General features: G+C 46.5%; 1 protein-coding gene across 4 annotated transcripts in view; it reads left to right on the top strand.

Moving 5' to 3' along the window:
- Positions 1-19,934, top strand: part of G3BP2 (G3BP stress granule assembly factor 2) — an 89,316-nt gene that overhangs the window by 37,802 nt on the left and 31,580 nt on the right. The gene's annotated exons all lie outside the window — the stretch shown is intronic.

Here is a 19,934-nt window from a genome sequence, read left to right as displayed (position 1 = left end):
TAACCAAGACAGTCTTTGATGGTATTAAATTTGCCCCATTTCCTTCAGAACAAATTATTTGAAAAGGTTTATTGAAACTAAAATTCTTCATATGATTTATTGAATAAGCCACCTCCCTTGGTCAGTGTAAAAATAATTTGATCCTGAAGGATTTGTTTGGGAATTTAAATTCAGAGGACTGGCATCATTGAGGACAAATGGTAGTAGCATCTTTCTCTTGCAGGGCTAGTTGTACAAGTCATTAAACTTGAAGTTCTTAAAAAGAGAATAGCGGTATTAAATTCAAAATGATTTACTAAGAATCACAATATATTATAAACATTTGACAAATACAGGAGATTGAATTACTTATCTGGGTCTTCTTGGAATTTTTTTTTCCGTTGGCATGATTTGGGAACTCCTTTTTTTTTTGAGATGGAGTCTTGCTCTGTCTGCCAGGCTGGAGTGCAGTGGTGGATCTTGGCTCACTGCAACCTCCACCTCCCGGGTTCAAGCGATTCTCCTGCCTCACCCTCCCCAGTAGGTGGGATTACAGGCATGCGCCACCACGCCTGGCTAATTTTTGTATTTTTAGTAGAGACGGGGTTTTGCCATGTTGGCCAGGGTGGTCTCGAACTCCTGGCCTCAAGTGATCCACCCGCCTCCCAAACTGCTGGGATTACAGGAGTGAGGCACCATGCCCAGCCTTTGGAAACTGCTTATAATTTTTCTCCCATTATTCTTTTTTTCTCTTTCACATCTTATATCTAATACCATAGGCCAACCCCTTTCCTTGCCTAGGAGTGTTTAATAGGAGGAAAGACTAACGAGTAAACATATAGCTAGGGATGAAGTAGTGTTTTTACACCTACAAGGAAATGTAAGAATATGTCTTCTGAATTATTTATATCAGCAGTCATGGATTGATTGTCATGCTTTTGAAGTACACTATCAAGTACCATATAACTCACTCATCGTTTCCTTAGCAGTTTCTTCTCTCTGCACACTTACATTCTCAAACGAGCTAGTGGAATTCTTGCTAAACATGGCAAAGTAGTTTTTACAGAAATCTGTTCCCTATGGAATTTCTTTTTATGGATCATCCAAGGTTTTTGCCCTTCAGAGTAAAGGACAAAGAGGATTTTTGTGAATCAGGCCTTACCTAATGTATTTGAACATTCAGGTGCCTTGGAGAGGGTAAGGAAAGGGGCAGGGGATGCATGTTTTGTGCTGTGTCCTCTTCCCCAAAATAAGTCTCAGTTGCTCAGAGTGACTGGGTTATGATATTGATATCTTTGATCGAGGCCAACTGGAACATTGAAAACAGAGGCTCTGTGACATTTAAAATACACATAACAAACACAATAGCCATAAATATGCTCCCTTCACTGGATACTACTTCCCTGATGTTCTGCCGAACCTCTATCAATCTTAACGGGGGCCGGGTGTGGTTGCTTACGCCTGTAATCCCAGCACTTTGGGAGGCTAAGGTGGGTAGAACACTTGAGACCACGAGTTTGAGATCAGCCAGGCTAACATAGTAAAACCCCATCTCTATTAAGAAAGAAAAATATTTAAAAATAAACTCTCTGTTCTCTATTAAAAAAAAAAAAGAAGGAAGGCACCAGGTTCAAGAAGCCAAAGAAGAGACCATAAGCCAGCAAAACGAGACGTAGAGTTTTATTAGGGGGTTACATACAGGGGAGAAAGTCCAGTGGCAGTATGCACCTTCCTACAGTTCAGTGGCCATGGGCGGCACAGTGTAACTGCATAGCCCAGTGGCAGCAGGCAGGGCAGGAAAACTGCAGCCACCTGCAAACATTATGCAGTTTATATAGCATTTTTAACTTAACACCCTCCTAATAGCTTTCACTTGGCCACCTTCATTTAACACAAAACTCAGGGCCTCAAACCCCTGTATGGCCCATGTTCCACAGGACAGGCCAGGGGCTCAGTTATTTATCATAGACAAGGAGTGTATCTCCAAGTTGGCCACTCCTGGATTCCCTAGCTCAGAGCACACATTCAGGTGCATCTGTCATACAGGGTCATTCTCAGGGTATGGTTATTGCTTTTAGGAGTGTTTAGCCTACATGCGTGCCCATAAAATTAGCAATGATGTTTAGTCCTCACATTTGAATTCTCCAAAAATGATTTGAAAAACGTATTCCTAAGCAAATAGTTACAAATCATTCGTCAGTTTTACAGATTTCTATGACAAGTGTTGTCTCAGCTTCTGCTGTGATTCTTTTAGATCTCACATTTTATAGGAAAGGTCATCAGACCTGTATTAGTTTGTTTTCACACAGCTGGTAAAGACATACCTGGGGCTGGGATGAAAAAGAGGTTCAGTGGACTTACAGTTGCACATGGCTGAGGAGGCCTCACAATCATGGTGGAAGGCAAGGAGGAGCTAGTCATGTCTTACATGGATGGCAGAGGGCAAAGACAGAAAGCCTGTGCAGGGAAACTCCTGTTTTTAAAACCATCAGATCTTATGAGACTTATTCACTATCATGAGAATAGCATGGAAAAGATCTACCCCCATGATTCAATTATCTCCCAACTGGGTCCCTCCCACAACACATAGGAATTATGGGGACTACAAGATAAGATTTGGGTGGGAACACAGAGCCAAACCATATCAAGAATCCTGCCAGTTAAAAAAAAAAAAATACTGCTTTTATGTATGTAGGTATGTATGTATGCATGTATTTAGAGACGGGGGTCTTGCTATGTTGGCTAGGCTGGCATGGAACTCCTAGTCTGAAGCAATCCTCCTGCCTCAGCCTCCTCAAGAGCTGGGATTACAGGCATGAGCCACCATGCCCAACCAAAAGTACTGCTTTTAAATGCTTTAAATCTCAGTTTACAGAGAAAAGTAGGGAGGAAATTAAGACTATTTATGGAAGTTAAGCCCAGATTTCAAAAACTTAATGTCTTTGCTCACCATAGAAATAGGTATTCTATGATGAAAGTGCTTATTTGAACAAATATTTTTGCTAGAATGTATTTTATTTTTTTCTAGGGTTTATTATATACAGTGGGAAAACTTGAAGAAAAAATTTCTTTAAATGCCATTTCCCCCCTTTGTGAGATACTACACTATTGTAAGCCATGCCCTGCTTTAGACTTGATCTTGTGGTAATACTGAATTGCTTGTGGTTGCCAGCACATGTCACTGCTGCGCCACTCGCCCCCACCCTCCCCCCCCCCACCCATCCTTTGCTCTTGCTGTTCCTTCTGCCAGGACAGCTATTGTCAACCACTGCACTTCCTTCGCTGGCTCATTCTTACACCACCCACCACCTTCAAGACTCAGCTCAGGTGTCATCTCCTCCAGAAATTTGGAACCTGTAGTTTGACATAATTTCCCCATTTCCTCTGTTCTCACTGTACCCTGTACAAATCTGTCTGAAACCTTATTGTGTTACTGTGATATTAAAATTCTTTTTTGCCTGTGTCTCTTCCATTAGCATATACACTCCTTGAAAGCGAATGATTAATATGATTAATTATATGACCATTTTTTTGTTTTACTGGCCTTTTCCAGATTTTAGGTTTAGTTAAATAATCCTTAATGGAAAACATGTGCAGCTTTGGGAAATGAACACTATCATTAATTTGTCCATTAAACAAACAATTTAAATAAAGATTCTATCTAATTTTCAGTCTTTAAGCACACTGTTAGTGCTGAGCAAATATGGACTGGAATATGCATTTTAAAAAATTGTCTCATTTCCTGCTTTTGCTCTGTGTGTATGTGTGTGTGCACATGTGTGGTGTACGTGCACACACTTCCTTTCCTTTCTTCCTTCTTCCTTAACTCCATATTATTTTGTTACACTAGACATTTTTCTTCTAATTTTCAAAGGGCAGTTCCTTGTTTATGATAGTTACTGTCACTTTATAGATTTGGTTTCCAAAACTACTCCAAAGGAGACAGTTTATTTCCACTTAGGAACCATGTCTGGAAGCTATGTACCTGTCACCCAGTGAAGAGTGATGTCTGGGTTATGACCATACTGTCTAAAAATAATCACGATAGTTTATATTTATATGATACTTTGTGTGTCGGGCCCTGTGCTGAAAACCGTGTATGCAACAGTTCTAACTGCAATTGTGCCTTTTTATCAATGAGGAAAGAAACTCAGGGAACTTACTAACTTGCCTAGTATCATATAGGTTTTAAATACAGAGCTGGGATTAAGAACCAAATACCACCAAATTTCAGGATCTGTGTTTTTGGTGTTTTTTTTTTTTGAGACGGAGTCTCATTCTATCCCCCAGGTTGGAGTGCAGTGACGTGATCTCAGCTCACTGCAACCTTCACCTCCTAGGTTCAAGCGATTCTTCTGCCTCAGCCTCCTGAGTAGCTGGGATTACAGACATGCGTCACCATGCCCAGTTAATTTTTGTATTTTTAGTAGAGACAGGGTTTCACCATGTTGGCCAGGCTGGTGTCAAACTCCTGACCTCAGGTGATCCATGTGCCTCGGCCTCCCAAAGTGCTGGGATTACAGGCGTGAGCCACCGTGTGTGGCCTGTTTTTTTTGTTTTGTGGTTTTTTTAAAATAAACTTTTAAAAAAGTGTTTATTTTCAAAATAAAATATGTATAGATTAATAGGAAGTTGCAAAGAAATGTACAGGGAGGTTCTGTGCAACCTTCACCCATCTCTGCCAATATTGGTATCCTATATGACTACAGAACAAGATCAAAATCAGTAAATAGTTCAGCATCTCACATTTATGACAAACTGAGGCCGTTGATTAACAGAATTTTAGTGTAACATGACTTTTTAATAAAAAATAGTATTCTTTATACTATAAAGCCTTTATTTTAATAACTTATTACCAGGAAATATATCGAAAAAGAGCATGGTTTAGATAATTGGTTTTTAACCTTTTAGGACATAGACCCATTTTAGAAGACAATGAAATATGGACCTTTTCAGCAAAAAAAAAAGAGACATACATGTATACAGAATGTTCATGGTTTCACAAACATTCCCTATATCCACCCCTCCAAAATATGCTTAGGCTTCAGATAAAAAACTCTGGTTTAGCTGGGCACGGTGGCGTGTTCCTAGGGAGGCTGAGGTGGGAGGATCACCTGAACCGAGGAGTTTGAGGCTGCAGTTTGCTTTGCCATGATTATGCCTGTGATTAAATAGCCACTGCACTCCAGCCTGGGCAACATAGCCAGACTCTGTCAAAAACAAAAACAAAAACAAAAAACTTCTAGTTTAGAGCAACATTTACATAAATACATTTACTTAAATAAATCCAGAAACTTGTTATATTTTTTATTTTTATTTATGATTTTTATTTTTATTATTTATATTTATTTATTTATTTTTTGACAGAGTCTCACTCTGTTGCCCAGGCCAGAGTGCAGTGGCGTGATCTTGGCTCACTGCAACCTCTGCCTCCCGGGTTCAAGCGATTCTTCTGCCTCAGCCTCCTGAGTAGCTGGGACTACAGGCGCGTGCCACCATGCCTGGCTAATTTTTTTTTATTTTTAGTAGAGGTGGGTTTCACCATATTGGCCAGGCTGGTCTCAAACTCTTGACCTCGTGATCTGCCCGCCTCGGCCTCCCAAAGTGCTGGGATTACAGGCATGAGCCACCGCACCTGGCCTATTTATGATTTTTAATATCTTTTTCCAGTTCTGCTTATAGCAAAGCTTCCTTCTGGCACCCACTACCAACCTTCTTATTAATCCTTGAATTACTCATCGAAAGTCTTTTGGATTCTCCGTAGCTCTTTGTTGCTTAGAGAAAAAAAAAATCCTCTGCTTCCAACATTGCCCTTACAAACACATTTTATCTAGGACTGCTCTCTTGTGCACAAAAGGCCTTTGGTCAATAACTTTTGGTTCTCTTTCCCTTTTCATGTCACCACCATGAACATGGATATTTTACAGCATGGCTATGGAGTTAGGGGTCAGGCCCAGCAGGGATCACTGATACCCAGCTAGAAAAAGAGAGATAACTGGGAGCTCCTGTCAGTTCTGAGCCAGACACTAGCAGCCAGGTAATTTAATTCCACAGCCAGGACTCACCTAGGTAGTGAGTCAACAGAGGCATATAGGTCAGAGCGGCAGTCCAGCAGGAGGATATAGATGTTTAAAAAGCCAGGCTTATGATCTAACCAGAAGTGCAGGTTACATCTTTATTCTTTTTTTTTTTTTTCTTTAATTGAGACGGAGTTTCGCTCGTTGTCCAGGCTGGAGTGCAATGGCACAATCTTGGCTCACTGTAACCTCCGCCTCCCAGGTTCAAGTGATTCTCCTGCCTCAGCCTCCCGAGTAGCTGGGATTACAGGCACACACCACTACGCCCAGCTAATTTTTGTATTTTTAGTAGAGACAGGGTTTCGCCATGTTGGCCAGGCTGGTCTCAAATTCCTGACCTCAGGTGATCTGCCCACCTCGGCCTCCCAAAGTGCTGGGATTACAGGTGTGAGCTACCGTGCTCGGCCTACATCTTTATTCTGAGGACCATTCCTGCCCTAGTTATAATCTCATGTATGCTTCCTGCTGAGGTAAAGCAGAGAGAAGTATTTTGCTGCCATGGAGCTAGATCCCCCAGTTTTGCTAGTCTAGACTCTACAAGGAAGTGGTTACACCTAGAAATGTGTGGGTGGAAAATGAGGGCTGATGCGGACCCTGCATGAGGGACTGGCTGTGTTCTGCTCCAAACTGGCCAAGGTAGAAGAAAGTCACAGTGCTTTCACTGTGTCTGTCAGCTGCATGATTTCTTTCTTTCTTTCTTTCTTTTTTTTTTTTGAGACAGAGTCTCGCTCTGTCACCAGGCTGGAGTGCAGTGGCGCCATCTCAGCTCACTGCAACCTCCGCCTCCTGGGTTCAAGCAATTCTCCTGCTTCAGCCTTCCAAGTAACTGGGATTACAGGCACACGTCACCCACCATGCCCAGCTAATTTTTGTATTTTTAGTAGACACGGGGTTTCACCATGTTGGCCAGGATGGTCTCGGTCTCCTGACCTCGTGATCTGCCCGCCTTGGCCTCCCAAAGTGCTGGGATTACAGGCATGAGCAACCGTGCCCATCCCAGCTGCATGATTTCTTTATGGAGATCTTTTTCCAATGAGAAGTTTCACAACTACCAAGTTTTCTGTCTGCTGATGAAAGCCCTGTATTTTCCATACAGTTGATTTTTTACTACCTTGAATAGTTTTATAACCTGGGAGCTGAAAGAAATTAATAAAACACATTTGCTTTCAAAGGTACTACACTATTCTTCCCCCTTCAAGTTACCCATGTTCAACTGCTATCCAAAAATATTACATGGAAAACTCCAGAAATAAAGTTCATAATTTTTTTTTTTTTTTTTTTTTTTTTGAGACAGAGTCTCGCTCTGTCACAAGGCCGGAGTGCAGTGGCACAGTCTTGGCTCACTGCAACCTCTGCCTCCCTGGTTCAAGGGATTTTCCTGCCTCAGCCCTCCCGAGTAGCTGGGTCTACAGGCGTGTGCCACCACACCCAGCTAATTTTTGTATTTTTAGTAGAGATGGGGTTTCACCATGTTGGCTAGGATGGTCTCAAGCTCTTGACCTCGTGATCTGCCCGCCTCGGCCTCCCAAAGTGCTGGGATTACAGGCATGAGCCACCGCACCCGGCCAACAGTTTATAAGTTTGAAAGTGCACACCATTCTGAGTAGTGTGATGAAATATTGCACCTTCCTCTGTCATCCCACCCAAGATGTTAATCATTCTTGTCCAGTGTATCCATGCTGTCTGCTCTACCCTCTGGTTGGTCATGTCATAGCCTTCTCAGTTATCAGATCAACTATCCCAGTTTCACTGTGTTTGTGTTCAGGTAACCCTTATTTTACTTAATAATGGCTCCAAAGTATAAGAGTAGTGATGCTGGCATATTGTTATAATTTTTCTTTTTTTTTTTTTGAGATGGAGTCTTGCTCTGTCACTCAGACTGGAGTGCAGTGGCGTGATCTTGGCTCACTGCAACCTCCACCTCCTGGGTTCAAGTCATTCTCCTGCCTCAGCCTCCCGAGTAGCTGGGAATACAGGCACACACCACCACGCCCGGCTAACTTTTGTATTTTTAGTAGAGACAGGGTTTCACCATGTTGGCCAGACTGGTCTCGAACTCCAGACCTCAGGTGATCCACCTGCCTCAGCCTCCCAAAGTGCTGGGATAACAGGGGTGAGCCACCATGCCTGGCCTGTTATAATTTTTCTATTTTATCATTAGTAATTGTTAATTTCTTACTGTGCCTAATGTATAAATTTTATTGTAGGTATGTATGTATAGGAAAAAACATAGTATATATAGGGTTTGGTATTGTCTGGTGTTTCGGGCATCCACTGAGGGTCCTGGAATGTACCCTCTGCAGATAAGGGGGGACTACTATATATCCTTTTCCTCCTCCTTCTGCATTTGACTATATTTATTTATTTATTTTTGAGATGGAGTCTCGCTCTTTCGCCTAGGCTGGAGTGCAGTGGCACGATCTCGGCTCACTGCAACCTCTGCCTTCTGGGTTCAAGCGATTCTCCTGCCTCAGCCTCCTGAGTAGCTGGGACTACAGGTGCATGCCACCATGCCCGGCTAATTTTTATATTTTTAATAGAGATGGGGTTTCACCATGTTGGCCAGGCTGGTCTTGAACTCCTGACCTCAGGTGATCCACCCACCTTGGCCTCCCAAAGTGCTGGGTTACAGGTGTGAGCCACCATGCCTGGCTGAATTTGACTATATTTAAGAGAAAGACTTAGGCCACGGTTTCTTTTTCTTTTTTTTAAAAAAAATTTTATTTATTTATTTTTTGAGATGGGGTCTTGCTCTGTCGCCAGGGTGGAATGCAGTGGCATGATCTCAGCTCATTGCAACCTCCGCCTCCTGGGTTCAAGCTATTCTCCTGCCTCTGCCTCCCGAGTAGCTGGGACTACAGGCACGTGCCACCATGCCCAGCTAATTTTTGTATTTTTAGTAGAGATAGGGTTTCACCATGTTGGCCAGGATGGTCTTGATTTCTTGACCTCGCGATCCGCCCGCCTCAGCCTCCCAAAGTGCTGGGATTACAGGCATGAGCCACTGCGCCTGGCTAGGCCACAGTTTCTTTTTTTTTTTTTTTTTTTTTTTTTTTTTTTTTTTTTTTTTAACAAATTACTTTTAATTTTTGTGATTACATAGTAAGTATATCTACTTATGGGTTACATAAAATATTTTGATGCAGGCATGTCATGCATAATAATGAACCTTGATTTTTAAAAGGATTTTAGAAGATAGGGGAGGAACTCAGAGCAAACAGTGATATAGAAAGCACAGAAACACCGCGTGTTCTCACTCATAGATGGGAATTGAACAATGAGAACACATGGACACAGGAAGGGGAACATCACACTCTGGGGACTGTTGTGGGGTGGGGGAAGGTGGGAGGGATAGCATTAGGAGATATACCTAATGCTAAATGGCAAGTTAATGGGTGCAGCACACCAGCATGGCACATGTATACATTTGTAACAAACCTGCACATTGTGCACATGTACCCTAAAACTTAAAGTATAATAATAATATAATAAAAAAAAAGAAAACACAGATATAAAAATGCAAAGCTTTTTGAGGAGTCAGTGAATAAAATCCTATTTGGCTAATAATGACAATAATAATAATGACCATTTATTGAAGGCATGTTGTATACTGGGTGTGTTACTTATTTAAAGATTTCATCTTCACACTCACTCTCCATTGAGGCCAAGAGATTATGTATGGGCCAAAGTCTCCTCTAAGGCCTGTGTTCTTTTTTTTTTTTTTTTTTTTTTTTTTTGTTTTTTTTTTTTGTTTTTTTTTTTTTGTTTTAATTTCTGAAGTATTTATTGATCATTCTTGGGTGTTTCTCGGAGAGGGGGATATGGCAGGGTCATAGGATAATAGTGGAGAGAAGGTCAGGAGATAAACACATGAACTAAGGTCTCTGGTTTTCCTAGGCAGAGGACCCTGCGGCCTTCTGCAGTGTTTGTGCCCCTGAGTACTTGAGATTAGGGAGTGGTGATGACTCTTAAAGAGCATGCTGCCTTCAAGCATCTGTTTAACAAAGCACATCTTGCACCACCCTTAATCCATTTAACCCTGAGTTGACACAGCACATGTTTCAGAGAGCAGGGGGCTGGGGGAAAGGCCATAGATCAACAGCATCCCAAGGCAGAAGAATTTCTCCTAGTCAGAACAAAATGGAGTCTCCTATGCCCACCCCTTTCTACACAGACACAGCAACAATCTGATCTTTCCTTCCTTTCCCCACACTTCCTCCCCTTCTCTTCAACAAAACCGCCATCGTCCTCATGGCCCGCTCCCGATGGTCGCTGTCTCTTCGGAGCTGTTGGGTACACCTCCCAGACAGGGCAGCCGGGCAGAGGCGCTCCTCACCTCCCAGACAGGGCGGCTGGGCAGAGGCGCCCCTCGCTTCCCAGACGGGGCCGCCCGGGCAGAGGCGCTCCTCTCCTCCCAGACGGGGCGGCCGGGCAGAGGCGCTCCTCACTTCCCCGACGGGGCCGCCCGGGCAGTGGCACTCCTCGCTTCCCAGACGGGGCCGCCCGGGCAGAGGCGCTCCTCAGTTCCTCCCAGACCGGGTGGCAGCCGGGCAGAGGCGCTCCTCACCTCCCAGACGGGGCGGCCGGGCAGAGGCGCTCCTCACTTCCCCGACGGGGCGGCCGAGCAGAGGCGCTCCTCACTTCCCAGAGGGGGCGGCCGAGCAGAGGCGCTCCTCACTTCCCAGAGGGGGCGGCCGGGCAGAGGCGCTCCTCACTTCCCAGACGGGGCGGCCGGGCAGAGACGCTCCTCACTTCCTCCCAGATGGGGTGGCGGCCAGGCAGAGGCGCTCCTCACCTCCCAGACAGGGCGGCCGGGCAGAGGCGCTCCTCACTTCCCAGACTGGGCGGCCGGGCAGAGGCGCTCCTCACCTCCTAGACGGGGCGACCAGGCAGAGGCGCTCCTCACTTCCCAGACGGTGTGGCGGCCGGGCAGAGGTGCTCCTCCCTTCCCAGATGGGGCAGCCAGGCAGAGGCGCTCCTCACTTCCCAGACGGTGTGGCGGCCGGGCAGAGGTGCTCCTCCCTTCCCAGATGGGGCAGCCAGGCAGAGGCGCTCCTCACTTCCTCCCAGACGGGGTGGCGGCCAGGCAGAGGCGCTCCTCACTTCCCAGAGGGGGCGGCCGGGCAGAGGTGCTCCTCACTTCCTCCCAGACGGGGTGGCAGCCGGGCAGAGGCACTCCTCACCTCCCAGACGGGGCGGCCGGGCAGAGGTGCTCCTCATCTCCCAGACGGGGCAGCCGGGCAGAGGTGCTCCTCACTTCCTCCCAGACGGGGTGACGGCCGGGCAGAGGCACTCCTCACCTCCCAGACGGGGCGGCCGGGCAGAGGCGCTCCTCACCTCCCAGACGGAGTGGTCAGGCAGAGGCGCTCCTCACTTCCCATATGGGGTGGCGGCCGGGCAGAGGCGCTCCTCACTTCCCAGATGGGGCAGCCGGGCAGAGGTGCTCCTCACTTCCTCCCAGACGGGGTGGCAGCCGGGCAGAGGCGCTCCTCACCTCCCAGACGGGGTGGCCGGGCAGAGGCGCTCCTCACCTCCCAGAGTGGGCGGCCGGGCAGAGGTGCTCCTCACTTCCTCCCAGACGGGGTGGCGGCCAGGCAGAGGCGCTCCTCACCTCCCAGACGGGGCGGCCGGGCAGAGGCACTCCTCACCTCCCAGAGTGGGCGGCCGGGCAGAGGCGCTCCTCACCTCCCAGACGGAGTGGTCAGGCAGAGGCGCTCCTCACTTCCCATATGGGGTGGCGGCCGGGCAGAGGCGCTCCTCACTTCCCAGATGGGGCAGCCGGGCAGAGGTGCTCCTCACTTCCTCCCAGACGGGGTGGCAGCCGGGCAGAGGCGCTCCTCACCTCCCAGACGGGGTGGCCGGGCAGAGGCGCTCCTCACCTCCCAGAGTGGGCGGCCGGGCAGAGGTGCTCCTCACTTCCTCCCAGACGGGGTGGCGGCCAGGCAGAGGCGCTCCTCACCTCCCAGACGGGGCGGCCGGGCAGAGGCACTCCTCACCTCCCAGAGTGGGCGGCCGGGCAGAGGCGCTCCTCACTTCCCAGAGTGGGCGGCCGGGCAGAGGCGCTCCTCACTTCCCAGAGTGGGCGGCCGGGCAGAGGCGCTCCTCACTTCCCATATGGGGTGGCGGCCGGGCAGAGGCGCTCCTCACTTCCCAGATGGGGCAGCTGGGCAGAGGTGCTCCTCACTTCCTCCCAGACGGGGTGGCGGCCAGGCAGAGGCGCTCCTCACCTCCCAGACGGGGCGGCCGGGCAGAGGCACTCCTCACCTCCCAGACGGGGCGGCTGGGCAGAGGCGCTCCTCACCTCCCAGAAGGGGCGGCTGGGCAGAGGCGCTCCTCACTTCCCATATGGGGTGGCAGCCGGGCAGAGGCGCTCCTCACTTCCCATACGGGGTGGCGGCCAGGCAGAGGCGCTCCTCACTTCCCAGATAGGGCAACAGGGCAGAGGCGCTCCTCACTTCCTCCCAGACGGGGCGGCCGGGCAGAGGTGCTCCTCATCTCCCAGACGGGGCAGCCGGGCAGAGGCGCTCCTCACTTCCTCCCAGACGGGGTGGCAGCCGGGCAGAGGCGCTCCTCACATCCCAGATGATGGGCGGCCGGGCAGAGGCGCTCCTCACTTCCCAGATAGGGCGGCCGGGCAGAGGGGCTCCTCACATCCCAGACGATGGGCGGCCAGGCAGAGACGCTCCTCACTTCCTAGACGGGGTGGCGGTGGGGCAGAGGCTGTAATCTTAGCACTTTAAGAGGCCAAGGCAGGAGGCTGGTAGGTGGAGGTTGCAGAGAGCCGAGATCACACCACTGCACTCCAGCCTGAGCACCATTGAGCATTGAGTTAGCGAGACTCCGTCTGCAATCCCAGCACCTCGGGAGGCCGAGGCAGGCAGATCACTCGAGGCCAGGAGCTGGAGACCAGCCCGGTCAACACGGCGAAACCCCGTCTCCACCAAAAATACAAAAACCATTCAGGCGTGGCGGCGCGCGCCTGCAATCCCAGGCACTCGGCAGGCCAAGGCAGGAGAGTCACAGGAGCCCGAGGCAGGGAGGTTGCAGCAAGCCGAGATCCCGGCAGTACAGTCCAGCTTCGGCAACAGAGGGAGACCGAAAAAAGAAGGAGAGGGAGACCGAAAAAAGAGGGGAGAGGGAGAGGGAGAGGGAGAGGGAGAGGGAGAGGGAGAGGGAGAGGGAGAGGGAGAGGGAGAGGGAGAGGGAGAGGGAGAGGGAGAGGGAGAGGGAGAGGGAGAGGGAGAGGGAGAGGGAGAGGGAGAGGGAGAGGGAGAGGGAGAGGGAGAGGGAGAGGGAGAGGGAGAGGGAGAGGGAGAGGGAGAGGGAGAGGGAGAGGGAGAGGGAGAGGGAGAGGGAGAGGGAGAGGGAGAGGGAGAGGGAGAGGGGCCACAGTTTCTTTACACTGCCAAACAACCAAGTATTTGTCCCAAGAGGAGAGTGGGGAATGGAAGGATGGATGGGAAACCTGGCTAGCTGTCTATGAAGTTGTGTGGCACTGTGTTGGGGTCCCCTGATGTTGAAGGTTTGCCTCGGTTTTATAACAGGAATCATGCACATATACACACTTTGCCAGAAAGTATGCTAAATGCCATAAAGAATCTTCAGAACAATCCTAAGTAGGCTGTTTATCCACTGAGGAAAGTCAAGGTCAGAGGAATGAACTAACCTGACTAGTGTCACAGAAGTAGTTAGTGAAGAAAATGCGATTTGATCCCATGTGTTTCATGCTTCTATATTTAAGTGGAGGATTTGCTCCTCAGCCCTGACTTCTTTCAGTACAACTTCCTATCCCCCTCAGAAGGAAATCTGTCTCTGACACACTCTTTTATATTAACTTAATCTATAAGAGACTGATGAACAATCCACAGGAATTCCATTTCACAAAGGGATATGCCATCCAAAGACATAGAATATCTGCTATCAGGCCCCCTTCTCTGTGTCACAGTTGGTGAGGAGAGAATTGGATAACCTTGTGGCATCTCATATCCAGACTGTAAGGCTTGAAGAATTAAACACACCCTGCAGCCCACTGAGGGCTAGAATATTCCTGCCTGACAAATGTAGTCTATCTCAGATAGTGTGAGATAAACACTGGTGAAATGTTTCCTCTTTTCAAAGTCATTTTCTGGATTCAGGGCAAATGCCTTCTCATTCATTTATGTTATCTTTAGTTGTTCTGCTTTCCAGGATTATTTTATCTCTGAAAAGCACCTCATTCACTCAGCCTGAGGTGCTTTTAGCCGGCATCATGGCTTCATGAGTGTTAAATGGGATCCGTTAGAATTCACAAATTCAGGGTGGGTTATTTTCATAATCGACAATCTGATTCTTTGTACGTTGATTTTTTTATGAGACCGTTGCCTCTAAATTCTGAAGAAGTGACTTTCTTAGAACTTGAAACCTTTGTTCTCTCAAACTCAGGTAGCATGTAGAATCTCACCTACTTATAGACTTTCATAGATATGATCAAAACAAGTTAGAAACCTAAAATCTACCACCTATAGCAGTCATTCATATTGTGACATTTTGTACTTAATCACACAGATTGGCAGGCCATTTCATGCACTTTTCTGGATGTGAGACATATTTTACACACTCACAGTGATTGGAGAGGAAAACACTCCTTTATACCCTAACCTGTGCCAGCCTCACAAAGAGATAATGGCTGGAAAGATTGCAGGGAGAAATTAACATTTGATTCTTTCTTTAGGTCATAATAGGCTTTCTCCTCTCTTGCTCTAAAATGAATGGATTCATCCTACTCATGGGAGTAGGTTTCTCTGTGCATTAAAAAGCTTTGTAAAGGATCTAGTTGCACCAAGAGAGAGCCCTGGGATTCTCAAGTAACATGTTTTCAATCAGTAAGTCTTGTTCAAAGTCTATAAAAGTTCATCATTTAGCAGTAGGACATGGTGTAGTGGCATGAGTCAGAGGGACTCTGGGCTCTCTTTCTAAATTGGCCATTTTTAGCCTTGTGCAGCTTGCCTACTTTGTGAATTGCTTGTGAAATTGAAATGAGATAATGTGTTTGAAAGTGTTTTGAAAACTGTAAAATGCTATACAAATGTAAGTTGTTACTTCAGAACAAAGCAGTGGGCAGTCTGCGAAAAAGGAATCAGTTGAAAGCAATTGGTGCATATACTTTTTCAAGAACCAAACATTAAGTGCTGATGTTTATTGAGCACTTACCATGTGCCAGGCACTGTTAAAATGTTTTACATGTATTATCTAAACCTTACTGTACCCTAATAAGGTAGATATTATTATTGTCCCCATTTTACAGATGAGAAACACTGAGGCACATAAAAGTGAAACATCCTGCCTATAGTGATATACCTAGTAAGTGATGAGATAAAGCTGGGATTCAAATCCAGGCAGTGTGGTTCTGGAGCCCAGACCCTTTTTTATTTTTTTTGGAAATGGGGTCTTGCTATATTGCCCAGGCTGAACTCAAACTCCTGGGTTTAAGTGATCCTCCTGCTACAGCTTCCCAAGTAGTGGGGACAACAAGTATACCCCATTGTGCCCAGCCAGACTCTTTAAATACTATGCTGTTCACAGCATTATCATTTGTTTTAGTCTATTTGGGCTGCTATAACAAAATACCTTTAGGTCAGGTGTGGTGGCTCATGCCTGTAATCTCAACACTTTGGGAGCCTGAGGCAAGAGGATGGCCTGAGGCCAGGCAATGAAGACCAGATTGGGCAACATAATGAGACCCTGTTTATACACACACACAAACAAGCTAGGCACGGTAGTGCACATCTGTGGTCCCGCTGCTCAGGAGGCTGAGAAGTCGAGGCTGCAATGAGCTATGATCGCACCATTGCACTCCAGCCAGGTGACAGACAAAGCAAGAACCTGTCTCAAACAACAACAATAACAACAACAACAACAAAACCACCCTTCAACTGGGTAACTTATAAACAACAGAAACTTATTGCTTATAGTTCTAAAGGCTGAGTAGTTCAAGATCAAAGGGCCAGCCCTAGTGAGGGCTTGCTCTGCTTCAAAGATGGTGCCTTCTTGCTGTGTTCTCACATGGTGAAAGGGGCAAAAGCACAAAAGAGACTAATGAACTCCCTCAATCCCCTTTTATGAGGGCACGAATTCCATTCATGAAGGTGAGGCCCTCATGACCTAGTTGCCACCTGAAGGTCCCACCCACCTTTTAATACTTTCGCATTGGAGATTAAGTTTCAACATGAATTTCGGAGGGGCACATACATTCAAACCATAGCATCATCCTTCCTAACTGAATTAGCAGTGGGGCCAAGACATTTGTTTTGCAAGCCTTAAAAGTTTAAAAACATGGTGAGTAAAGATACTTTCCAAGAAAAATGTGTTTCCCTTAAGGACTTGGATTTTACTCCCTTCCAATGCTTGGTCTTCATAAACCTTATTTATGTGGGGTGTGTGACCCCTAAACATGCATGTAGTCATCTCTTATTTTTTTATTTTTTATTTTTTGAGACAGAGTCTCGCTCTGTTGCCCAGGCTGGAGTGAAATGGCGCGATCTCGGCTTACCACAACCTCTGCCTCCTGGGTTCAAGCGATTCTCCTGCCTCAGCCTCCCCAGTAGCTGGGACTACAGGTGCGCACCACCATGCCTGGCTAATTTTTGTATTTTTAGTAGAGAAAGGGTTTCACTATGTTGGCCAGGCTGGTCTCGAACTCCTGACTTCGTCATCCACCCACCTGGGCCTCCCAAAGTGCTGGGGTTACAGGCGTGAACCACCGCGCCCACCCACATGTAGTCATCTCTTATACACCTACTTCATCAGCAAAAGTGGTGATAATGGACTTGGTTGATCTTTTAGTATTCAGTAAAGTTGAGAATGGACAAATGAAAGGCTGTAGAGGAAAAGCTTTGCAAATTCAAATGTCTTATCTTATTCAAATACTTATCTAAGTATTTTATGCTGAAGTTTATAATAAAAATCAGGAATCAGATAATATAATTCTAGTAATTTTACTTTTAAAAATTCACCTGCTAATGGTGATTGGGTCTGATTCATTTACTTTGATTTTTCACAGTGTTTTGATAAAGGTTCACATTAAAGGCCTTGGGGTGGTAATATGAGGAGAATGTCAAAGGAAGAGCTAGCTGGGGTGGTGTGAGAAAACCAGTGGTAAGAAAAGAAATGGAAGTAATAGGTAAGGACTAGATCAGGTAGGCCTTGTAGGTCATGGTAAGGACCTGAGATTTTGTGTTGCCTTTTAAAGGTTTTGGGATCATCTCAATTATAACTATGAAAGATCTGGCTGCTGTGAGGGGAACAGACTGTAGTGGAATAAGAGTGGAAGCATTGAAGCCAAGTAGAAAACTATTGCAATAGGCAATGGTGGCCTGGACTACTATAGCAGCAGTAACAGTGATGCAAAGTATTTAATCCAGAATAAATGTTGAAGGTAGAGGGAACAGAAATGTATTGACAATTCGGCGAGGTGGGTGGATCACTTGAGGTCAGGAGTTCGAGACCAACCTGGCCAACATGGTGAAACCTCGTCTCTACTAAAAATAGAAAAATTAGATGGGCGTGGTGGCACATGCCTGTAGTCCTAGCCACTTGGGAGGCCAAGGCAGGAGAATGGCTTGAACCTGGGAGGTGGAGGTTGCAGTCAGCCCAGATCATGCCATTGCACTGCAGCCCGGATGACCAAGCGAGGCTCCATCTCAAAAAAAAAAAAAAAAAAAAAAAAAAAAAAAAAAAAAAAATTATTGGCAATTGGCTGCCAATAAATTGGTGTGAGAAAAAAGAGGTTTTTGGCCTGAGCTACCGAATGAATACCGTTCACACTGGTCTCCCTGCCTAGACTATAGGAGGTGGGCATTGCTTCATGGAGGCTATGTTTGAGAGGCAGGGAGATTAGTTAGGAGGCCACTGCAGTCTTCCTGGGAAGATGAAGGGGCCTGAACCTGGGCAGAAGCTATTTGTGTAGAGAGATGTTTATGAGGTAAAAATCGCCAGTTAGAATAGGTTAGAGATATTTACTTAACATTGAAGATCGCTGAATCTTTTTTCCCATTAACTCCACTTATTGGTGTCTACTCAAGAGCAGGGTTACCTGAGGGCTGTTTCTGTGTAGCCCTAGAGCTAAACTAAAAATGTTTCTTAAATTTTTAAAGGATGCGAGAGAGAGAGGAATATGCAACAGGAACCATACGTGGCGCTCAAAACCAAAAATATTTACTATCTAATCCTTCCCTTATCAAACCGTTTGCCTACCTCTGCCCTAGATCAGTGGTGTTTTGTTTTTTTTTTTTGAGACGGAGTTTTCGCTCTTGTCACCCAAGCTGGAGTGCAATAGCGCGATCTCGGCTCACCGCAACCTCCGCCTCTCGGGTTCAAGTGATTCTCCTGCCTCAGCCTCCCGAGTAGCTGGGATTACAGGCATGCACCACCACGCCCAGCTAATGTTGTATTTTTAGTAGACACGGGGTTTCTCCATGTTGGTCAGGCTGGTCTCAAACTCCTGACCTCAGGTGATCCGCCCCACTCGGCCTCCCAAAGTGCTGGGATTACAGGCGTGAGCTGCCGCGCCCGGCCTAGATCAGTGGTTTTTAAAGTGTGGCTCCTAGAGCAGCAGTAGCACCATCACCTGAAAGCTTGTTAGAAGTGCAAATTCTCGGGACTCTGTTGAATCAGAAACTTAGGGAGTGGGGCCCAACTATCTGTTTTAACAAGCCCTACAGGTGATTTCGGTGCACCTTAAGGTCTGAGAACCACTGCTCTAGAGAAAGTTTTGCACCTCTGCAGCAGGATACATGGTGAAGAATATTTATAATAGCATTGCACATAAGAGCTCCAAACCAGAAACACTTGAAGGTTAGTCAGCAGTAGGGCAGATAAGTCAATTGCGGCAATTAGTACAATGGGAGTATTCTATAGTTTGCCTAAGGGTATGGACTGTGGAGGCAGATTGCCTGTGTTTGAATCCCAGCTCCAGTGAATAGTAGCCATGTAGTCCTGGGTAAGTTACTTGACCTCTCTAAACCTGTTTCCTCATCTGTAAAACGGGCATAAAAATAGCAACTACTGGCCGGGTGCGGTGGCTCACGCCTGTAATCCCAACACTTTAGGAGGCCAAGGCGGGCGGATCACGAGGTCAGGTGTGTTCGAGACCAGCCTGGCCAACATAGTGAAACCTCGTCTCTACTAAAAATATAAAAATTAGCTGGGTGTGGGGGCACGCGCCTGTAGTCTCAGCTACTAGGGAGGCTGAGACAGGAGAATCGCTTGAACCCGGGAGGTGGAGGTTGCAGTGAGCCAAGATCGTGCCGTTGCACTCCAGCCTGGGCGACACAGAGAGACTCCGTCTTAAAAAAAAAATATATATATATATATATATATATACACACACACACATATATACATATATACACACATATATACGTATATATATACACATATATATACGTATATATACATATACACATATATATACATATATACGTGTGTGTGTGTGTGTATATATACACATACATATAGCAACTAGCTCATAGGGTTACTGTGAGGCTCAAAAGGCTGTATAATTACAAGAATGCCTGGTATATAAGCCCAGTATATTAAAGGACAGCCAGCATGTAATGTATTTTGATGCTTTAAGGAAAAACATCAGGTTGATTTCATTTCATTACAGTGATGGTCTGCCCAAATATTTTGCATATAACAGTATCTTTAAGCAGTCTAAAGGTAAAGATATTGTAGACTTTGGAGGCCCTAATGTTGGCATTGCCTCTGCCAATATTTAAGGTATTTGACATATTGTCTTAACGTGCCAAATACCTTAAAATTGCCCTTACAGGACTGCAAAGAAAACTGATGAGGTGTACATGCTTACGTCCACCATGTTTAGTTCGTAAGCATTCATTA

Source organism: Pongo pygmaeus, chromosome 3, assembly GCF_028885625.2.
Source record: "Pongo pygmaeus isolate AG05252 chromosome 3, NHGRI_mPonPyg2-v2.0_pri, whole genome shotgun sequence".
NCBI classification, from domain to species: domain Eukaryota; kingdom Metazoa; phylum Chordata; class Mammalia; order Primates; family Hominidae; genus Pongo; species Pongo pygmaeus.
This window is presented reverse-complemented; position numbering and strand designations above follow the sequence as displayed.